At 47.0% G+C, this 5,396-nt stretch overlaps 1 pseudogene; it reads right to left on the reverse strand.

The window, feature by feature from the left end:
* Positions 1-3,698: 3,698 nt before the first annotated feature.
* LOC112823552 (E3 ubiquitin-protein ligase TRIM32-like) lies at positions 3,699-4,537 on the reverse strand (annotated as a pseudogene).
* Positions 4,538-5,396: the final 859 nt, after the last annotated feature.

Raw genomic sequence — 5,396 nt, forward strand, 5'->3', positions numbered from 1 at the left:
GGAGAAACAGAGTCTGAAATGTGGTTTGAGTATGGCAGGGGCTCAGTAGAAGCACCACCTGTAACAACCCTCAGTTCTCCTCCCTCTGCCCAAATTGAACTATCCTGTAGATTCAGTCAGTTTTCTACAAGGCTGGTAAAACGAATGAATGACACAGTCCAGATGTCCCTCGGGGAACCTGTGGTTTTGTAGCTGGAGTCAATCTGGTTCCTCCCCAAAGGCTCGCCCACTTTGGGAGCTCGCCCACTGCTTTTAGTGCTGGTTGCTTTCTGCACTGAGGGGCTAATCTGCAGGGGTTTTTTGTTTTCCAGCCTCAAATGGCTTTCTTCTGTTGCCCTGTCAGAGTTCTTATTTTATAATGCTTTGAGCAATTTTTTAAATCTTTTGTTTATATTCTCTATCGTACCCCATGCTCCAGGCGGAGTCTTTGTGAACCAGCCCTAGCTGGTGTGCTCCCTACAGCTCCAGGGCTCTCTGAGGCAGATGACAAGACTGCCCAGGATGTCTGAGGTGTGAGGCCTGACAGACCAGCCCCACCACACTTTTGGGCCAGGAGGGAAGGAGGCCTTACCTCGCGGGTCTCCCCACAGATGGTGAGTACATGTGGCTTGGCAAAGCAAGTAAAGTGCTCTCACCTCACCTTGCATGAAAAGCCCACTCAAGGGAGACACAATATTCCAGTGATGGAGAGCATGCATCGGCACACTAAGCTCTAGGTCAGATTTTTGTACATGAAATTTTATTGGAAAATAGGCTCATTCAGGTAGGTATGGCCTGTGACTACTTTCCTGGTAAATGGCACAGGGGAGCAGTTTCAACAGACAGTGTGTGGTCCACAAAGCCTAGGATATTTACTTCTCTGGCCCTTGACTGTAAGGGTTTGCAGACCTGTGCTTTAGAGGCCTAATTTGGAACCCTCTAGTTGGCACTGAGCAATCAGAAATCCTCCTAAAGCAAAGGTGAGGCACAGCCCCAACAGGGACCAGGCCTCAGGGGCCATTTTGGCGACCAGTGTCACTGTTGTTTGGCCTTGCTCAGGCATGGGATGGGCAATGTTTACACCTTAAAAATTTTTATAAATTTTTAATTATTTTATTTTTTAAGTAAATAGGCTCCACGCTCAATGTGGAGCTTGAACTCGTGACCCTGCGATTAAGAGTCATATGCTCTACTGACTGAGTCAGCCAGGCACTCCACCTTAAAATTTTTTAAAAATTGGGATAACATATACATAACATAAAATTTACCATTTTCTTAAAGATTTTATTTATTTATTTTTAGAGAGAGAGAGCATGAGCGGGGGGAGGGGTAAGGGAGAGGAAGAGAGAGAGAATCTGGAGCAGACTCTGTGCTGAGCACAGAGCCTGACACAGGGCTCGATCCCCCGACCCTGAGATCATGACCTGAGCCAAAACCAAGAGTTGGACGCTCAACTGACTGAGCCACCCAGGCCCCCCACCACCACCATTTTAACCATTTTTAAGTTCAATAGCATTAAATACATTCACATTTCTGGGCAACCAGTCCATCTCCAGAACATTTTCATCATCTCAAACTGAATGTCTAAACATTTTACCATTGCTCCTGTCTTGAAGTTTTCAGCAGTCAAGAGCCCATTTCTCTCATTCATCATAATTCATGAGTGAGTCACTAGTGTCAGCAAGGAATATCCATTTTTGATAGCCTGCTAAAGAGCAAATCCTCTGTGTCAACTGAGATCTGTGTGGCTGATGAAGCTGCTTCTCTGCAGTGTCCAGGATGTGCAGCTAACCAATTGCACCCAGAGCATGTATTCTTTTTTTTTTTTAAGACTTTATTTATTTATTTGAGAGTGAGAAAATGAGAGAGAGAGCACATGAGAAGGGGAAGGGTCAGAGGGAGAAGCAGACTCGATGCGGGACTAGACCCTGGGACTCCAGGATCATAACCTAAGCCGAAGACAGTCACTTAGCCAAATGAGCCACCCAGGCGCCCCTGGAGTGTATATTCTTGATAAGACATGGCTGGATTCAAGCTGAAACCAGCTGGGACTCACATCCTTGCACACTGATAATACTGAAGCAATTTAAAGTAAATCACTACAAACCAGCATGAAGCATGGTTTTGGAGGCTTAGCAGGTGCTCAGTAAATATTTCCTGGGCAGAAAATAAGGAAAAGAATGAATGAATCTATTCTGAAGGCAAGAGTAGAGAAATTAGACTTTGGCTTTCACTGGTCATATTCTCAGGAATCAGACACTTACATTTTGTGGTTCTCTTTCAGGAACATGGTTGTTTTAATAATTCTTCCAACATTGATAAGAACAGTTGTTTTGAACTGGACATTTTCAAGGGTGTCCTGAAGTCCTGCTTTTCTAGTCTTCACATGTTGCCTCCCTGCCCATCTTTTCTTCCTGCCCCAGCTTCCTTGACCTGGGTATGTTCAGATTTCCACTAGAGCTGCCTGGTGCAGGGAGATGGAGTACATCCTGATTAAAAATATGAGAGACTTCCTACCTTCTCCTGCACAGATATGCCACTGAGCAATTGCCAGGATTTGTGCTCTGGTGGAATTTAAGATGGGGCTGACTGGTTTTTCTTTCTCCCATTCCCTTCTTCCAAATCTCGTCAGAGGCCCACTGTAGGGGTGGAAGAACTGGGTGTGTGTTTTCACACTGTGGGGGAGTATGGGAGTGTGGATTTAAGGGTGGGGGTCAGAAATAGGAACCACCTTGATTTCCACCCTAGGGAACCAGTGGCTGGAAGAGGCCTTAAAAACCACCCAGATGGGCACTCCCACTGGGAAGATGGAGAGACTGAGGCCAGGAAGACTAAGTGGCATGCAGAGGTGGGCCAAAGTGGCCAGTCACACACCTCCTAGAGGCAGAGCCCTGGCAAGCCTCATTTCCACATCCCCTTGACTAGAATGTTGAATTTATTTGCCTGGATTGATTGTTGTTTAAAAAAAAAAAAAAAAAGACCCAAGTAGAATGTAGCCCTACCAAAGATGTTATTTATTTATTTATTTATTTATTTATTTATTTATTTATTTATTTAAGAAACAGTTATCAATTTTTAAATTATTGATGGAGGAATGGAAATAAATCTCAAAACCAAATATTGTGCAGTCACTTGAGGAAAATACAGAATAAAGACCCAACAGTTTTATCTAATGAAAATGAGATGTGTCCACCTCCCCACTTTGTTGACCCTGGTCTGTGTTGTACAATTTTGCAAACAAATCTTAACACAAGTCAGTGGAGAGAGGTAAAATGAAAAATGATGCCTTCTAGAGACTAAATATTCAAGAGTATGAACTGACTATATTAACATTTGTGTTTGCTTATTCACATCTTTCTGTGCTTTGACATAATTCCAATCTATATATTCCTGTAAAAGGCAAGCAATTTCCAGGCTAAAGAAGAGAAAGTGTCACATACAAAGCACATTATAATAAGAGGGAAATATGGGACCAGGGTTATCAAAGCGACGCAGCCGCCCATCGGGGCCCACAGAGCCAATGGAGAAGCCACTCTCCAGGTGGTCCTCACTCTGCCAATTCTCCAGACTGAGACCCAAGCCCTGGGTGAAGTAGACAGAGCCCTCAGCATCACAGGTGACAAACTTGGGCCTCACGGCAAGACTGAGGCAACTGTATTTGACCACCCCTGCTCCTTGGTCAACAGTGAAGCACCAGAGCTTTCTGCCTTCCACGTCAGTTACCAGAAACTGGCCTGTGGGGTAAGCTCCCAGGGCAGCCTGGCCATGAGCTCTGGCTCCTCCTCATCAGCAGTCTTCTCCAGTAGGGCTACATCAGCCTGCTTGATCTTGGCCAGGAAGTAGTCACAGTGAGACACAGTCTGCCCCTCTGCCATGGTAAGCAGGTAACTCTGTTCCTCTACCACTTGACTGTTGGACTTCTCAACCTCAGCCGAAGAGCTGGTGAAGAACTTACGAGAGCAAGTCAGCTCTTCCTGGCCCCTGCGTTCCTCAGGTGTACTCCTGGAGAACTGCTTTATGCCTTGCCTGAAGGTCCTTGGAGACCCCCCTCCAAGGCCACCTTGCGCTGCTGCAGCTCCCCACTTAAGCTCCTGCAGACCGGCTGACTTCTCTCCATGACCTGATGCTGCACTTCAGCTGAGTCTTGGACAGGGAGTGGCCAGGGGGCTGGGGGTCTGCCTCCAAGCAGGGTTCACCTGACATCACGGCGCAGCTCCAGCAGGATTGCCTGGGCAGCTGCGGCCCACAGGACCAGCACAGGAGCGGCCCCCTAGCCTCACGGAGCCTGGCTGTGTCAGAGATCTTCAGCACTGTCAGGTTGCCAGTCAGCTGGGTGAGGCAAGTTGTGTAGGCAATCTTGCTGCAAAAGGGACAGCGGTGACCACTGATGCTGCTGGCCAGGAGCTTCTTCAGGCATTGGGCAGATGGTATGGTCACCGTGCTGGAGCTTGGGCTGCAGCCACTCGTCTGTGAAGAACTCCATGCAAATGGGGCATTCCAGCACTTCCTGGAGGGTGTCCAGGTTCAGGTGAGAAGCTGCTGCTGCTGCAGTGGCCATCACACTTCCCTTAAGAGGTCTGCTAATGCAGCCCAGAACCAAATAGCTTGGTGTTCTTGTTCCAGAGGGTCAATTCCTGCTGACCACCCACAGCTCGGACATGTCCACCACAGCCTTCTACCATAGACATTTAAATAAGGATGTTAGAAGTTGGAAGGGACTGGGGACATTTATTAGAATGGGTTGGTCTGTGGACAGTGATAGGAAAATGGTAGTGACGGGGACATTATATACAAACATGGATCAGCAAATGGCCCCACTGCTCTGGATATTCCGTGCCTGACCTCCTGCCCTTCCTTCCCTGACGAGGGACTTATAGGTTGGGGGGGGGGCAGGGCAGTACACACTGTCTTTAACTTTAGCCCTCCTTGTAAAATAATTCACTGCATAGGCATCGGTTCATATCTTTCTGTCTTACTGATCAAAAACCTTGGGATAAGAGGGAAATATTTTGGGGGCACTTGGGTGGCTCAGTTGGTTAAGCGTCTGCCTATGGCTGGGGTCATGATCTCAGGGTCCTGGGATCGAGCCCCAAGTGAGGCTCTCTGCTCAACTGGGAGTCTGCTTCTCTCTCTCATTCTCCCTCTATGTCCCCCCCCACCCCAAATAAATAAATAAAATCTTAAAAAAAAGAGGAAAATGTTTTTTAAAAAATTAATTTTGACATGAATTAACTGAAATTTGCCTTGTCTTCAATGTTTGACCCTTCTGGCTACAATTGGTTCCTGGGTTTGCTTGCATTCATGGGCATAGGCCCTGGGTCATTTAGACTAATGTGATCATCTCCCTCTTCATTCCCAGATAATCATCTCCGTTTTCCCTCCCTTTCACTTGAGTTGGGGATGGCTGGGAGAGACAG

This window comes from Callorhinus ursinus, unplaced genomic scaffold (assembly GCF_003265705.2).
Source record: "Callorhinus ursinus isolate GAN/ISIS: 27379988/994484 unplaced genomic scaffold, GSC_fseal_2.0 scaffold5, whole genome shotgun sequence".
Classification (NCBI taxonomy): Eukaryota; Metazoa; Chordata; class Mammalia; order Carnivora; family Otariidae; genus Callorhinus; species Callorhinus ursinus.